The following is a 17,916-nucleotide window of genomic DNA, read 5'->3' on the forward strand; positions in this document are numbered from 1 at the left end:
AGTAGAACCTCAGAGTTATGAACACCTCAGGATTTATAACTCTGAAATGTTCGTAACTCTGAACAAAACGTTATGGTTGTTCTTTCAAAAGTTTACAACAGAACATTGACTTAATACAACTTTGAAACTTTACTATGAAGAAGAAAAATGCTGCTTTCCCTTAATTTTTTTAGTGGTTTACATTTAACACAGTACTGTACTGTATTTGTGCTTTTTTTTTTTTTTTTTTTTTGGTCTCTGCTTCTGCCTGACTGTGTACTTCTGGTCCCAAATGAAGTGTGTGGTTGACGGGTCAGTTTGTGACTCTGGTGTCTGTAACTCTGAGATTCTACTGTACTTTCCGTCTTCTGAGGTGTAATGCCAGGAATTATGCTGAACCAGGAAAGACATCTATTTGTAACCAACACTATTCATCATGACCTTGGAGGATCAGACAAATTACTGAGAACATTAGTTAAAAGTATCATCGGCACTATCTCCCCCACCCCCTGCTCTGCAACTACCCAGGGGTGCTGCCACAGACAGTTTTGTATTCTGAGGAATGCATGTTTTCTTGTCTGGTGGGAAAATATTTTCCCAGTTCACATGGACCTTGTCAGATTCCTGAAAAGAAAATGACTTCTGTTCTGCCCAAAACGTTTGGCTGGGGAGCTGATATTTAGCTGAGACAAAATAGTTTTAATTCAACAAACACAGAGCTTGACTTGTTCATTTTAGATGCCTTGTCTAAACACATCTGCTTCAGCAGAGAAGTCATACAGGTTTCAGTAGGAAAGGGGCACACTACACCACGTCTACAGGAGACCCTGGCACCCTGCCCCCCATGGAGCAAATTACAAGGATCTGCTGTGACTCCTCCTTTCAGGTCACCCAGTGTATAATGGGTGGGGGAGGAAAGGCGTCACTCCAAAAGGTCTCAGGATTAGTAGGCACCAACTGACTAATGTTCGGGGGGCAGGAAATAACCCCAGGGTACTTGGCTTTCAGCAGACTCAGAGGGAAATGGTCACAGAAGATGCAAAGGGGGGAGTACCTGTTGCCAAATGGCTATGATTACAGTGGTGGCAAACTTCCAGGGAAACAGAGCCTCAGCTCTGTTTTATCAGGATCCTTTGTAAGTTGCTATTAAGAAGTATTTTTCAACAATCTCATTTTTATTAGCCGTTTGTGCCCATTATAGTTTTCTAGTTGCTAGTTTGTTATGGCTGTAACATAAATAAGGTTCTAAAAATGTCTCATTTGAGGAGTTGCAGGACTGGGCATGCCATTTAGACACAGATAAAAGCAGATGTAAAGGGTTTTCTTTGTAATGGGTCTATTATATATTTAATAGAACTGTCATATAAACCTATACTAGCATTTAAAATGCAGTTTCTAGGCTATAAAATAAACACCATTTCTAATATTGCTGTTGGCTTTCACCTATAGGACTCAGTTCATTAAAAGCTCTGTACAGCATTTATATAAGATTGTCATGTGATTTACTACACAGAAAAACAAGCAATGAATGTCTTCTCCCCCAACCCCAAAACCAGCTATTACAAAACCAATACTTCAAGATTATTAACAATACACTAATGGTCATATCCTGGCAGAAAGGTGAGGTCAGAGGCAGCAGAGGTGCTGGCTGGCACATCTGCTGATGTAGGAGCTCTGCTAGCTACAGCAGGATTCCTCCAGACAGAATGAGCTTGAGAAATACATGTGCTTTTCGATTCAATTCTGCTCAATAAAACTTTATTGCCATGACAAGCAATATGAATGCTGCCATAGTGCATAAAAGACATAGACCACTCCAGTCTCTGGGAGAGGGACGATCTGCTTGCGTAAGGTTATGCAGCGGGTTTGAAGTTTGTCCATTTCTGTGGCCAGTTGTTACGTTGCATAGAACCAGCTCACTCATTGTCTCCCAGGTTTAGGCACAATTTTCTCTCATCACTTTTCATTGAGAAACTTTTCATAATTCCTCATCATGTGAGGAAATATCTTTTTCGCTCTCTTTTGTCCAGGGGTGTGTGCAAGGGGGGGGGCAAGTAGGGTCACAGGCACCCCCAATCAATGGGGGCACGGAACTTTTCCGGGGCCAGGCGGAGAGAACGAGCTCCTCGAGCCCTGGGATTGGGGGTGTGGGGAGATCCAGATCCTCTGGCTGCCGAGGGATAGCGAGCTCCACCGGCCCTGGTGGGGAGAACCAACTCTTCCGGCCAGGGGGTGGGACCAGCTCCTCTGGCCACAGCAGGCCCAGAAAGTACCCCTCAAAAAGCGGCCAAATTTTCATTCTGGTGCATGCCCCTGCCCTTATCACTGCTGCCTCTCTGAACAGGAGCTAGGTGCACAGACACTTGCTGCTGACAGCACTGGAGCTGGTCAAAAAGGAGGGAAATACTTTTCGCAAAAATTTGAATCTACATTTTATTTCCCCCAAAAATATTTCCACATAACCGTTGGTAGCCAAAGTCCTTCAGGTGGAGGAGGAGGAACCGTTCACCATCCCCAGTTTGGAAGGTGACACTAACTTGTGTTGACACAGCCTACAATGTTGAATCAGGAAGTGTACTGATTCAGTGCAACTCCCAGGCAGTCTCAACAAGCAGAGGATATCAAACCCAAGAGACACTGGAAGCTGTTAGGCTTTGTGAAGCTCCTGAGGGAAAGCAGTGGTCATTGCTGCCTGCTGTCCCAAAATGAATCTTCTGATTATTATAGGTGGGGCTTTCCATTATAAGACCCTGTTTCAGTTGTGTATAAAACTTTGCCAAATGTTAACTGTTTGGGTTGAAATTTTTCATGTTGGATGTCTGCCTGGCTGGGGTTTTTCTTGGGAAATTTCAGTCAGAACAGTTCAGCAGTTTCTAAGTATGAAACTAGGGGAAAATACATCATGTTGTGGCCTTTACTTTGAGAAGCTCTAGTTCCTCATAGTTTGGAGCAGGGGCTTGAAATTTGTGTCAGGGATGCACCTTTTGCTGTTCCTGTAAAAATCCACCCAAATTTGGCACAGGGACAGGTTGGAGGGGAAGGGGCAGATGGGGTCACTGTTGGGAGAAAAGGGCAGAAGGATCTGTGACCACAAGAGCACACTTGCCTTCAGAGCCTTGAAGATGGAACCCAAGATTCCAGAGTCTCACCATTCCTCTGGTGTCAGCAAAAAAAATGAAGCAGGTGTCCTGTAGAAAAAATGTGTTATCATGTAAGTAAAGACAGTATCATAATGCACCTGCACCTGGGGCCTGAACTGAGGTTGTACCAGCAACCTTAATTCTGGAATTTCCTAACTTTTGAATGCTTGACTTTCCAACTTTAACAATGTTCTTTTAACATATTTCTGTGTGTAATTTAATATTGACATTACAGTAGTTCCCAAAAGCCTCAATCAGGATCAGGACACTGTTGTACTGAGCACTGCACAAACATACAGACATGGCACCTACCCCTAAAGAGCTTACATCCTATGGTCAAAACATGGGTGCATATAATTAGGCAACTACATTTGTATTTAGGTTCCTAATTCAACTGGTTTCATTTTTAAAGCGCTGAGAACCCACCACCCTCAGTCACTTGAACAGCAGCTACGAGTTCTCAGTACATGTGAAAATCAGGCCACTTTTATTGAGGACTCCAATTCAGTAAATAACTTAAGCATGTGCCCAAACCCAAGTCACAGCTGATGGACCATTAAGAACCCTATCCCAGTGCCATAACTTAGAGCTGCCTAGTAGCAGCAATAAGTGGTGATGAGGCAGGGACTAGGTCACAGAATCAGGGAGCCATAATGACTTCTTGATGACCCCCCTCCCTCCCTGTCTCTTTTGTCCACAGAAGAGAATCTGGTCTATAATATATAAATAAATAACAAATGAATCGGTCAAAGTTAAGGTTGAGACAAATAAAGCAGGTCATGCAACACAGCTATAGTTTTAGGCTGTCTTGAGGCTAAGGAAGAAAACCAATCAGCTGTAGCTCACGAAAGCTCATGCTCAAATAAATTGGTTAGTCTCTAAGGTGCCACAAGTACTCCTTTTCTTTTTGCGAATACAGACTAACACGGCTGTTACTCTGAAACCAATCATACTTGGTTCATGTTCTCAGGGTTATCTTCAGCACCAGGAGGCACAGAAACCTGTTTTTTAAATGCAGGCTTATATGCTGCAGCATTCGTTTGAAGAAAAATATGTCCTATGATGATAAAATTCTTCAACAAAAATATTCATCAATGATTATCATTAAGTAAATGGAAATAGTTATGAATGAATTTAAAAATACCACATTAATACATTTTAAAAATAGCTTATGCTTTAAACTTTACTAAGTAGTAAGTAAAATTTTCTTATCTCAAAAATCAGGAAGTTATTTGCTAGAGTGAGCAAATGAAAAGTTCAAGAAGGGCCTGTTTTCATATGATTATTACTCATAAAATAATGAAGAGATTGAATTCTAAATTCTCAGAAAAAGTATTCTATACTCACTGACTGAGTGCTCAAAATATGGGGAAAATACTATTCACATACGACAAAGAGGCTTAATCCTTGCGTTAAATGCAAATCTCAACACAGATTTAACTATGGAACTGCTATGTTGCCTCCGTAATGCACACACAGACACATCAGACATATTTAGATTCTGGAAGAAAAGCTGAGTTGGCACTTAAAAGATTGTAAGGGCAAAATTAGTTTTGTCAGCTTTACTAATTGTTCTCAAAGTGATGTCTTTCATTTGAGCTGATTTAACTGTAAGCTCTGACTTACTGTGATTTGGTTTTAAATACTTTTTGGTAACAGTCATTCTGAATTATAAATAGCTTCATCCTTCTTCCTCCTTATCAAACTTTGACGTATGAAAGATAATAAAAAGGATTTTAAGAATACTGATGCAAAACAGCCACCCCTTTAATCATGTTAAGTCAATAGTCCCCATGAGTTAATGTCCATATCACAGACAGAGTGGGTAGTAAGAGGGGGAGAGGAGAGGAGAGGAGAGAGAAACTTCTATTGCTTTTGATCCAAAACTGATTCATTACTCAGTACAGTTAAAATTGTCAAAGATAATTTTGTAGTCATGCATTTCTCTGCCGTTTATAGGGATATATAGCTATGTGAACAGAAGTGAGCGCAGTTGGAAGAGGCTATTCAGGGTTCGATGCATACTACAAGTGGATTGCTGTCATCACCCAAGTTAACTAGGAAGAAGATGGGATGTCATACCAGAGTGTACTGTCTACACTTCTATGCCTGTGGGTATTACTGTGTGCTGCCTTGCTTGATGAGATAATGTTTTCATTTTTTAAGTAAAGATTAGTTAAATTTGTTTTTTGGCACAAGTATTTCAGGGATTGAATCATGGGTTCTTCCGTTCACTCCCTTCCATGGCCTTGTAGACATTAGGCAGTATTTGCAGAAAAGGGACCGCACAGAAGGCTGAAGAATTCCAAACTCTTTTTCATTTGGAATTCTTCCTTTTCCTATCTGTAAGATGCTGTTATAGCAAACATTTACATATGTGAGTGACTTTATGCATAGTATAGTAATGTAGGGCTGAAAGGGACCTCAAGAGGTCATCAAGTCCAGTTCTCCTATGCTGAAGCACGACCAAGTAAGCCTCGACCATCATGGACAGATGTTTGTCCAACCTGTTCTTAAAAGCTACTATTGATGGGGATTCCACAACCTCCCTTGGAAGCCTACTCCAGAATTTAACTCCCCAATAGTTAGTTGTTTCCTAAAATCCAATCTAAATCTCCCTTGCTGCAGAGTAAGCCCATTACTTCTTGTCCTACCTACAGTGGACGTGGAGAAAAATTGATCACCATCTCTTTATAACATATTTGAAGACCATTATCAGGTCCTCCCTCAGCCTTCTTTTCTCAAGTCTATATATGCCCAGTTTTTAAAAATTTTCCTCACAGGTCAGGCTTTCTAGATCTGTTATCATTTTTGGTGCTCTCCTCTGGACTCTCCAATTTATGCATCCTTCTTAAAATGCAGTGCCCAGAACTGAACACAGTACTTCAGCTCATCAGTTCCTTGGAACCTCATCAGTTCCAAGGAAAGCAGTTCAATTACCTCCTTTATCCTACATATTACACTCCTATTAATACACCCCAGAATAATATTTGCCTTTTTCACAACTGCATCACATTGTTGATTCATATTCAATTTGGAATCACCATAACCCCAGATCCTTTTCAGCAGTACTACTGCCTAGCTAGTTATTTCCCATTTTTTAGTTGTGCATTTGATTTTTTCCTTGTCTTTCTTGAAATTTCATCTTGTTGATTTCAGACCAATTCGCTAATTTGTCAAGGTTGTTTTGAATTCTAATCCTGTCCACCAGAGTGCTTGCAACCTTTCTCACCTCGGTGTCATCTGCAAATTTTATAATCATACTCTCCACTCGCTGTCTCCCTAGTTACTTCTTCCACATTCTGAAACAAAAGTTGCCCCCCAATACATTCCAAGAACTTACTGGAAATTTGATATTTTGCTGTATTACGTTTTCAACAGATGTCTGGGTAGTTAAAGTCCCCTAGTCTTACCAGTTCTTGTGGTTTTGGATATTTCTGTTATTTGCTCTAGAAATGCCTCCTTCACCTCCCCTTCCTGATTTGGTGGTCTATAATAGAGCCCTACCATGATATCATCCCTATTTTTCACCTCCTAACCCAGAGACTTTCAACTGGTCTGCCTCTCACCTCCTTCTGGACCTCAGAACAAGTGATGTATAATACAATGCCTCCTCCCTATTTTCCCCAGCCTGTCCTTCCTGAACAAGTTATACCTCTCTATACTGATATTCTGGTCATGAAATTTATCCCAACAAGTGTCTGTGATGCCAATTAAGTCACAATTTAGCTTGTTTATCTTATATATGAGGAGATCGGTTGACTTCTGTGGGGATACTCCCATGAATACAGATATGCACGTATTTAAGTGTTGGAAGGATCAAGCCCACTGTAAAATGGCACCTTCTTACTCAACATATCTATCCTCTGTATGTCTTCAAATCATAGCTATTTATTTTATTGACACAATCAAGTTTTCACTATTGTTACATTTGGCATTGTAGGACCAGCACAGATAAAGGGCAGCAAGTTGTTTCTTTTGCCTTGTGCATCATTAAAAAATTCTCAGCTAAATTTAGAAATGGAATCTTTATTACTAGTGATGATATAAGAGACAGAATGAACCCTGCTTGATTTTCAGATCCTTAATGCAGTTTGCATAGTGCTAGCAATTAGAAAAGTTCCCTTTTGACTAGCAAACTGAGTAAATTTTAACAAGGAAATGACTGTAAGAGAATAACTATTAAAAAAGCAACATGTCCCTTTATACAGTGACTTTCCTCCACAGTATAATTGTCCTTTAATCATTTTCCTTTCAGCTTACAGTCATGGAACTTGTCTTGAGCTGAGATGGTAAAAAGGGCATCTGTCAGCATGGCATTAAAACTACTCCTTATTGGTGCCCATAGGGTATTTAAAGAGTTATGCTTATCAGGGATGAGGTTTATTATCTTTGTCATACTCTAGAACTCAACTAGCAACCCTGAGAGAAAGATTTTCAGGTCCGTCCTATTCGCTGGTTTCATGGCAGGAATCCTTGCAAAAACTGGTGCTGATCCTTTGGAAAGCAAATGGATTAATTAATCCTACATAAATTATCTATTCAGGTGATGATGTTGGGATAGAAAAAAATAAGTGTAAAATGATGGAACTGCACTGCTTTGAATGCTGGGCTTTTTGATGGTTGTATACAAATATAGAAAATGATGTTTTGTTTATTTTGTCATAGAACAAAGGGATGATATAGCAGCAAAAAACGTGCCTAAGTAAATCAAAAATATGGACACAAATGAATGCAAAAGAGAATAAAGAAATACAGTTCTTTCTCTCCTACAAAGAAGGCTTGACATGGATCCATAGTGAGACTTCTCTTCTGTGACATTTTTATTAAGGTTATGTATATGACTGTTCATCTTCATTCTGCTGGTGCTAATTGCTGTCTATTGGATCCTTCGCTACTGTGTACAGAGAACACATGCTTCCTCCAGACGCTGCCATTGCCACGGGTGCATTGGATTGTTCTCCTGTCCTCAGATAGGAACCTGCTGCTGCCTGACCACAACAGCTGGGAATATTCTGCTTTTAAAAGCTTATCTTGTTGATACTCAAGTTGAGCTATTACACAGTGGAACAAGCAAACAGAATGAACGGACCCTCTGTGGGCAACTTATAGTAACAAAAAAAACCCTCCATGTGCTTTTGAATGTGTCTCTTGTCTTGGATTTGACAGTGATGTTTAACATAGATGTTTCCTGTGAAGAAAATGTGGTGATACAAAGCCAGGAATAAACTAAAGGAAAACATGCATGGAAGACATGGTCAGAGTTTGGGATTCACTCCAAGCTGTTAACTACATTTAGAGCCTGATCCTGCAAAGCTTTACTCATGTGAAGAGTCCCACTGAAGTGAAAAGGACTACTTGTGTGGGTTAGGATTATTCATGTTAGTAAGAATTACTCCTATGCATAGAATGTCCTCCCTTAACAGCTACATAAGCCCACTACCCTCCCCTTCAAATCCACCTCTGCCGTGATGCCTATAAAAAATCAGCCACTTAATGATGGCTGTAGGGGTAAATGGAGTTAGCTGTCACCTATGTTACCTACATAAAAATAATTAAAATGTATATAAGTAAATTGTATATATGTCCATATATTACACATATTAATAGCTTTAAGGCCCAAAAGGACCATTGTGGTAATTTAGTCTGACCTCCTGTGAAACACAGGCCATGGAATTTCACCCAGTGATTCCTGTTTAGAATCACAAAAATGTAGGGTCAGAAGGGACCTCGAAAGGTCATCTAGACCAGCCCCCTGCACTGAGGCAGGACCTAGTGAAGCTAGACCATCCCTGACAAGTATTTGTCCAACCTGTTCTTAAAAACCTCCAATGATGCCTATTCCAGAGCTTAACTATCCTTATAGTTGGAAAGGTTTTCCTAATATCTAACCTCAATCTAACATACGGCACTTCTGTTAATATACTGCAGAACAATATTGGCTTTGTTTTGCAACTGCATCATATTATTGGCTCATATTCAATTTGTGATCCACTATAATCCCCAGATCCTTTTCAGCAGCACTACCACCCAGCCAGTTATTTCCCATTCTGTAGCTGTGCATTTGATTTTTCCTTCCTAAGTGTAATACTTTTTACTTGTCCTTATTGACTTTCATCTTGTTGATTTCAGACCAGTTCTCCAATTTGTCAAGGTAATGTTCTAATCCCATCCCAAAAGTGCTTGCAACCCCAACCAGCTTTGTGTCACCTGTGAATTTTATAAGCAAACCCTCCGCTCCATTATCCAAGTCACATTAAGTCACCTATTGAATAGTCCCTGTCCCCGGACAGACCACTGCAGGACCCCACTAGATATGTCCTCCCAGTTTGACAATGAACCATTGATAACTATTCTTTGAGTACAGTCTTCCAACCAGTTGTGCACCCACCTTATAGTAACAGGCTTCAGAGTAACAGCCGTGTTAGTCTGTATTCGCAAAAAGAAAAGGAGTACTTGTGGCACCTTAGAGACTAACCAATTTATTTGAGCATAAGCTTTGGTGAGCTACAGCTCACTTTATCGGATGCATACTGTGGAAAGTGCAGAAGATCTTTTATACACACAAAGCATGAAGAGTGGGTTTGTGGGCGGGGGGGAGAGAAAACCTGGATTTGTGCTGGAAATGGCCCAACTTGATTATCATACACATTGTAAGGAGAGTGATCACTTTAGATAAGCTATTGCCAGCAGGAGAGTGGGGTGGGGGGAGGTATTTTTTCATCTTTGTGTGTATAAAAGATCTTCTACACTTTCCACAGTATGCATCCGATGTAGTGAGCTGTAGCTCACGAAAGCTTATGCTCAAATAAATTGGTTAGTCTCTAAGGTGCCACAAGTACTCCTTTTCACCTTATAGTAATTTCATCTAGATAAGTTTCCTCAGTCTGCTTATGAGAAGGTCCTGTGGAACTGGGTCAAAAGCCATACTAAAATTAAGATGTATCAAGTCTACTGCTTCGCCCATCCACTAGGCCAATAACCCTGTCAAAGACGAAATAATTTGGTTTGGAATAATTTGTTCTTGACAAATCCATGTTGGCTATTACTTATACCCTATTATACTCTAGCCTTCTAGTTCAAGAAGAACACAGGTAAGTTAAAAACATGAAGACCTGGGAGAAGGGTTGGAATCTGGGAGGAGCATGGGCTGTTATAGCACAGGTTGGAGAGACAAGAGAGAACATGGGGGGAAATCAAATAAGTATCTTAGATATCTATACACTAATGAGAGAAGTGTGGGGAATAAGCAGGAAGCACTTGAAATGCTAGTTAATAAACACAACTATCACATAATTGGCATCACAGAGACTTGGTGGGATAATATGCATGACTAGAATATTGGTATAGAAGGGTAGAGCTTGCTCAGGAAGGACAAGCCAGGGGGAAAAGGAGGGGGTGTTGCCTTGTATATTAAAAATATATACACTTGAACTGAGGTTGAGATGGAAATAGGAGACAGACTTGTTGAAAGTCTGTGGGAAGAAGAGGTGGATAAGGCTTTTTTTAAACAACTAACAAAATCATCCAAAGCACAGGATTTTGGGGTTGATGGGGGACTTCAACTACACAGACATCTGTTGGGAAAATAATACAGCAGGGCACAGATTATTCAACAAGTTCTTGGAGTGTATTGGAGACATTTTTTTTATTTGAGAAGGTGGAGAAAGCTACTATCGGAGAGGCTGTTCTAGATTTGATTTTGACAAATAGGGAGGAACTGGTTGAGAATGTGAAAGTTGAAGGAAGCTTAGGTGAAAGTGATCATGAAATGATTGAGTTCATGATTATAAGGAATGGTAGAAAGGAAAATAGCACAATAAAGATAATGGATTTCAAGAAAGGAGACTTTAGCAAACTCAGGGATTTGGTAGGTAAGATCCCATGGGAAACAAGTCAAAGGGGAAAAACAGTTCAAGAGAGTTGGCAGTTTTTCAAAGACACATTATTAAGGGCACAAGAGCAAACTCGCAGTGTAGGAAAGATAGGAAGTATGGCAAGAGACCACCTGGGCTTAACCAGAAGATCTTCAATGACCTAAAAATCAAAAAAGAGTCCTACAAAATGTGGAAACTAGGGTCAAGTTACAAAGGATGAATATAAACAAATAACACAAGTATGTAGGGACAAAATTAGAAAGGCCAAGGCACAAAACGAGATCAAACTAGCTAGAGACATAAAGGGTAACAAAAAAACATTCTACAAATACATTAGAAGCAAGAGGAAGACCAAGGACAGGGTAGGCCTGTTACTCAATGGGGGAGGTGGGAACAATAACAGAAAACGTGAAAATGGCAGAAGTGCTAAATGTCGTTCTTGTTTCAGCTTTCACCAAAAAGGTTAGTAGCGATTGGAAGTCTGACATAATGAATGCCAGTGAAAGTGAGGTAGAATCAGAGGCTAAAATAGGGAAAGAACAAGTTAAAAATTTCTTAGACAAGGTAGATGTCTTCAAATCACAAGGGCCTGGTATATCTTGGCTTTAGTTACTATCTCGCATGACCTTCTAATACAGCTATAAGGTGGGTGCATAACTGGTTGGAAAACTAGTTCCCAGAGAGTAGTTATCAGTGGTTGACAGTCAAGCTGGAAGGGCATATCAAGTGGGGCCCCACAGGTTCCACTATTAGTCAATGGGAGCACTGTACACAGAAGGCTTGCATGATGTGATCTTTAATTCCTAGGACTTATACTGTAAATATAACAACAGATTGATGACAATGTATAGTTGACGTGTAACTATTCAATACATTCTTTTTGTTTTCTTCACTTAATTTTGCACAGTTTATAATCACAATAACGATGTTTGGAGTGGGCATTGCCTAGTAATTAATGACTAACTTGGTTAAAAACCTGTTCTAGCCAGTCAATAACTTCCAGGAAATGCCCTCTGTTTAGTCATTATTATTTAAATACACATCTTTTTTTAATCTCAAACAATGTCTATATATCTTGATAAGGCTCTTACATGATATACTCCATGCAGGTAAATTGTGGCTAGAGGTACTGTACAGGGATTGGCAACCTTTGGCACGCGGCCCGGCAGAGAAAGCTGCTGGCAGGCAGGGACGGTTTGTTTACCTGCAGTGTCCGCAGGTTTGGCCGATTGCAGCTCCCACTGGCTGCGGTTCGCCATTTCAGGCCAATGGGGGCTACGGGAAGCGGCGGCCAGCATGTCCCTCGGCCCACACCGCTTCCCGCAGCCTCCCCACATACCAAAGTTTGCCAATCCCTGCACCAGTATATACTAAGAATAAGGTGCTCATGGAGTATTTGATCATTTCATGATATTACTTCAAAATATTACAATTTAGCTTCAAGAGAAAATAGAACAGACCCAGACAGGGGCCAAAAGATGCTGCTGAGGGGTCATGTGGGGTAGCTTAGAGAGGGGAGAGAACCCAGAGCATTGTGAGGTGCTGCCAAGAGCAGGAAGCTAGGAAGGAGCTAAAATAAAGATGGTGGGACTATCCCAAAGGCTGTAAGTAGGAGCCAGGAACAGTGAAGGAGCAGTTGGCTACTAAAGCAGGGCAGGGGAATTCAAATCATGAGTTTTGCAGGCTAGTCTCTTGTGTTCTCTAGAGCTGGTTGAAAAATGGGAACTTTTTTTGTGAAAATTTTTCAGGTAAAATTTGTCCCTGGTTTACACACACACACACACACACACACAACCAACCAACCACACATTCTAAAGTTTTCAGCCAGCTCCATAGTTCACGGACGTGGCCAAAATTCCAGGATATGTGACAGTTCCGTTGCTGACTGAGTGGTTTAAAACTGCAATGTCAGTGTGTGGCCAGTAGGGCAAGAAGCCAACAGGTCTCTTTGCTGAGCCACGTACAGTGAGTACAGAGCAGAGCGGAGCTGAAAAACATCTGTCACCCTGCCCAGAGCTGAACTGACTGATTGGCATGAGCAACGAAGACGGGGAAGACATATTCCTGCCCCAAGTTATTTTCAGCACCAGGGGCAGGGAATGAATTAAGGGGATAGAAAATATTGGGTGGAAGATGTGGACAGTCCCTTTCGACACACCCCAAAGGAAGGCAAGTGGAGGCTGCACCGTGATGGTGTCAGAAGGGTGGGAAACATGCCTATAATCCCTCTATTAACATACATGGAGGGAGGGGAAGTTGGCCAGTAAGCCTCCACCAGAGAGACAGATCCAAGCAGATTGGGGGCTGTCTGAAGAGGGTGGATGATGAAATCTCATGGAAATCTCCATTGGTTCAGATAAGCATCTGGGTCAGGCTTATCTCAACTGCAAATGTTTTGGGGTTTTCCATCACTTTTTTTTTTTAAGATGTCTTTATGGTCATGCCAAAAGGAGTTGCTATGAGGAGGAATCAGGTTTTACCTCTGGCTAATTAGGAAACTTATTAAACTAAAATTTCAGCTGAATACACACAGCTGAGTACTGCCCTGGTGGCTGGGGGCTTGGCAGCCCCTGGGCTCTTTTGGGGAATTGTCCCTCAAATAATTTCCACACGTTGGCTACTATGAATGGGACAAGGAGTTGAGTAGCTGCTAAAGAGCTGCAGACAGAGTGCAGCTAAGTTGGGGCCTCAGAGGAGCAGTGGTAAACATAAAAGGACCAAATGCAGGCAGGGTGCCTGATCTTAAAAAGGCTCAGGGTCTCTGATTTAAGCGCAAATCAGCAAAGAAGCAGCCTGAAATACAGAGGGGAGTAGGGTTATGCATTGGTTTGAGTAGCTAGTCAATGGGTCTAGCTACCAGTGAGGATCACACTGAGAGCAGCTATACTCAGATGTTATCATCTTTGGGCTTGAAATGGCCTAGCCAGTAACTGTGAGGAGAGGCCAATGTTTACTGATCACTTTAGGTCTCTTTGAAGCAAAACAAACCAAATACCCCCCTGTAAAATCAATTTTTTTTTAATGAGCTGTGAAATGGCCTCTGATCATTAAAAATCCCAGGGCATTTTCCACAGGAGCAGGAGCATTAACTCTGGTGTCCTGAGCAAATTCCAGGTGGGATAATTACATTTTGTGTACAAAAATTCCCTCTGGCATTTCAGATGCAGCATCCTTCACTTTTTGTCCTATACCATTGGACAATGTTTCTCTCTGTTGTTTCACTTAAGTGTTACACCCCAGAGACAGCTGCATCTCAGTTGTAGGTGAAGTGATCTGTGCATTTAATTTATATTTCAATTTAACTGCAAAATTCTTTGGGACCTCTTAAGACAAAGGCACAATAATCATGCAAGCTGTTACATTTATTACTACCACAAATACACCTGAAAAATTAAACTCAAACAGTACCTCATCATTCCTGTCCTCCTTTCAACCTTCCTGTGTTTGTTCCTCACTCCACTATGTGTGTCTCTTGTTCTATCTGTGTCCACACTACTGTAATTACTACCACCTTTCTTCCTCATGGCTCCACAGACTTAAGGCATGACAGGTCAAATTACTATCTTCCTTCATGTCCTTGTTCAAGCAAATAAGGATGCAGCCCTTATGTGGCACAAGAAATTGCAGACAGTGCAATTGTACAAAACCATTGTCAGCTTTTAAATGTCTTATAAATTTCTGTTAATGTTTCTCTGCCATGCATCAGGCTTGCATCAAGTGTCTTTTTCAACAGTATTATTGTAGATGGCCATTTATCAGGTGTATATTGTACTGCAGGATGGTGTTTAGAAATTCCATTTGCCATATGTTATTCGTGATCCTTGCACACAGCCTTCATTTGTCAAAGGATTTAGATCTCAGCTGTGTTTAGTTTTGGGGGCTTGAGAACAAGTCGACCCATAGGCAGACACCTAATGATATAATTTGTGCAGTGCTAAAGGTTTGACTGCCCTCTATCAACCTTTATGCAGACAACTCCTTTGAATACAGTAATGGATGACAATATCAAAAGCATAAATCACGGCAAACTTCAAGGTTTCCTGGAAAACATGACTCTTAAGCTTTAGGCACATGGACATTTGGCACAACGTCAGAAACTTTTTGGACTATTCATTTATCCAACACTAGCCAAAAATAACCAAAGACTCTATGTGTCTGTTGATTTGTTTTGAAATCCATTCAAAATGGCAAAGAAGTTAAAAAGTCAGAGGCTGGGGTGGCAACTCAGAAATGAGACTTCTGAAATAAGAAAGATTCTTTTCTGTATCTCAGAACATGTGGTGCTAATAACCCAGGTTGTATCCCTCAGACAAAACTCCTTCCTTGAGCTTAATGTTACTAGACAAATAGTTAAAGTAGCAAATAAAAATGATATAGTTCAGGTTCCTTATTTATGCTTTAGAAAGTAGTAAGTAGAGCCCCACAAGAGGGATCTATGCTCTGGGGAGGCAAATACACTACGGATCTGCTCACTTCATTTTCCTAGGAATATTCTGTTGGTGCTGCAGGGGGAGGGGAGAGGGAATGTTGTCACCACACCATGTGACCGCCCGTGGTTCTGTCTCCAATCCCCACAGACCCTGGAGGGTCCATTGAATGCCCTTTTCTCCTTCCCTCTGGTTCAACCCCTCACTCTGTACCTCGTTTGCCCTCCCCCTCCTTTTTTTATTCCTCCTTTTTGAGATATTTTTATATTCTCAGAGTTTCTTCTGTCCGCCTCGGTCTTTTCAACTCCTGCTTCCCAAAAGCTCTTCTAGTGTAGGAGCAGCCTGAGGGCAATGAAACTGGCCTCCTCTCTGTAACAATGCTACTTACCCATTCCTCACATCTCTCAACTTCCACAGGTAAGGAAAGGAAATCACCTGACTTCTGATCCTGCTGAGCAGCCAGAGAGACACTGTAGCTTTCTCCTGGTGTCCTGTCCTCCAGAGAGATCAGAGGGATGGGGGTAATGTTCAGTCTTTATGTTGCCTCCCCTCCCCCAGAAAGCCAGGTGCTTATCATGGTGCCTGTGAACATAGCTGGTTACGTGCTTGAGCTGTGCCCCTATTGCTGTGACTCTTCCTTTCCAATACTTACTATAGAAAATGCCTTGAATACTATAAATACTGAGGTATAGTTATTTAGTTAACTCAGGTATTATCTAAGGGAAGTAACACATTTGTAAAGATAACTATTCTATCTGCATAGGAGCAATAGCAAGACTAGGTGGCTGTGAAGCATGCCTAGGGTAGAAGAAGGAAGGATAGAGAAAGAACAGAGGCAGGAGAAATGCAGTAAAAGGGAAAAGTAGGCAGTATGCTTAACTTCTTGTTTAAAAAACAACAAAACAGTTATTGCACTAACAACAGATAAATATACATTACATACTTCCCTAATACTACCTTTACAAGCAATCGGCTGTAGTTGCCATGGAGATGTCCAAAGATCACAAAGGGGAGTGGGAATTGTCCATGGAACAGTTTCAGTATTCCACTATAATGTGGTTCTCGCTATGGGCCTGTCTTCACTGTGATGTTAACTGGAACTATAATTTGAGTTTTGCCCTCATCTGACTCCTGTCCACATACCAACATCTCTAGGTTGAGTTAAGTGGTGCTTTCAGATTGAGCTAGCTGGTGTGTTAATGGGCAAGCACTGAGATACGAATGCAGTGAGGGGTGCAGCCACTCAATTTACTCATCAATTGACAATCCCATTACTTTGCCAATCTAATCCCTCTGGCTGCTAATCTATCTAATCACCCTGTGTGGATTGAGTACTGTTTTGCAGTGTGGTCACTCTCACTAAAGCTATGCTAGCTCAAGTGGAATAACGAGAGCAGTGGGTCTCAACCTATTTTGGGCCGCATATGCAGCTCTCTGTGTATTATGTGGGCCACATCCACATAATATAAATACTACATGTATGGCCCTGAGTATGTCACATGGCCCACAGCAGTGTGCTTATTCAGCCATAAGCAGCCATTGCAGGTTGAGAACCGCTGAACCAGAGTGTAGGAACTCAAGCTAATGGTTGCCGTGAAGACAAGCCCTGAGGAAGAGTTTGGGAGCCCCTTGCCGAGAATAATGAGAACCAGATTGGGACTCAAGAATTCCTGGCTTGCTGTGTGGCCTCAAGCAACTCATTCATTTCTCTGCCTTAGATTCCTTGTCGATAAGATGGTATGATAATTAATTATCTACCACACATGGCTACTGTGAGGATTAGTCAGTGGTTAAATACTTTAAATGTATAATGTGCATCACAAGTACTAACTATCATTGCTCCATTTTAACATTTTCAAAGGCAAATTTAAATCAGAGCCCCAGGATTCCTCATATGAGCAGTCTGATGTTATAGAACATGTGTAATTTGGCCCTCGTAATCACAAGCTTCTTCCATGAGTTGTCAGGCAGACCCTTTAATTTCACAATGTCCACTTCCCACTGTCAGTTTTGATAGCTAATCACCACACAATTTTCCACCATCATTATGCATCCAGGACTATGTTCTGAGCTGGAGTAAATCAGTTATTTCCATTTACTTCAATGGATCTATACTGATTTATGCCAGCTGAGGATCCCACCTTGAGTATTTATACATATGCATTATTTACAGTAGTTTTTCACATCCTTGTTTCCTTTTTCATTAAGCAGAATAATATGCTGTAACATGTGTGCCTGGATTTTCCTTATCACAAGGGAGACTTCTTCCGTTCTTCTCAGATTCGTTCATCAGTTTGGCAGAACCAACCTGGCCTCATTTATACAGAATTCCCATTGACTTATAATGGAAACAGTTGCAGTGTTAACTAATTTGAGAGGTGCTTCAGACAGGACTGCTGATGTAAAGGATTGAACGTGATATTGAATTAAGAGTGTATGGGAGCCCAATATCTTTTTATCTGTGTTCTGCTTTGGGTGCATAACGTCCATGTA

Source organism: Caretta caretta, chromosome 3 (genome assembly GCF_965140235.1).
Source record: "Caretta caretta isolate rCarCar2 chromosome 3, rCarCar1.hap1, whole genome shotgun sequence".
Classification (NCBI taxonomy): domain Eukaryota; kingdom Metazoa; phylum Chordata; order Testudines; family Cheloniidae; genus Caretta; species Caretta caretta.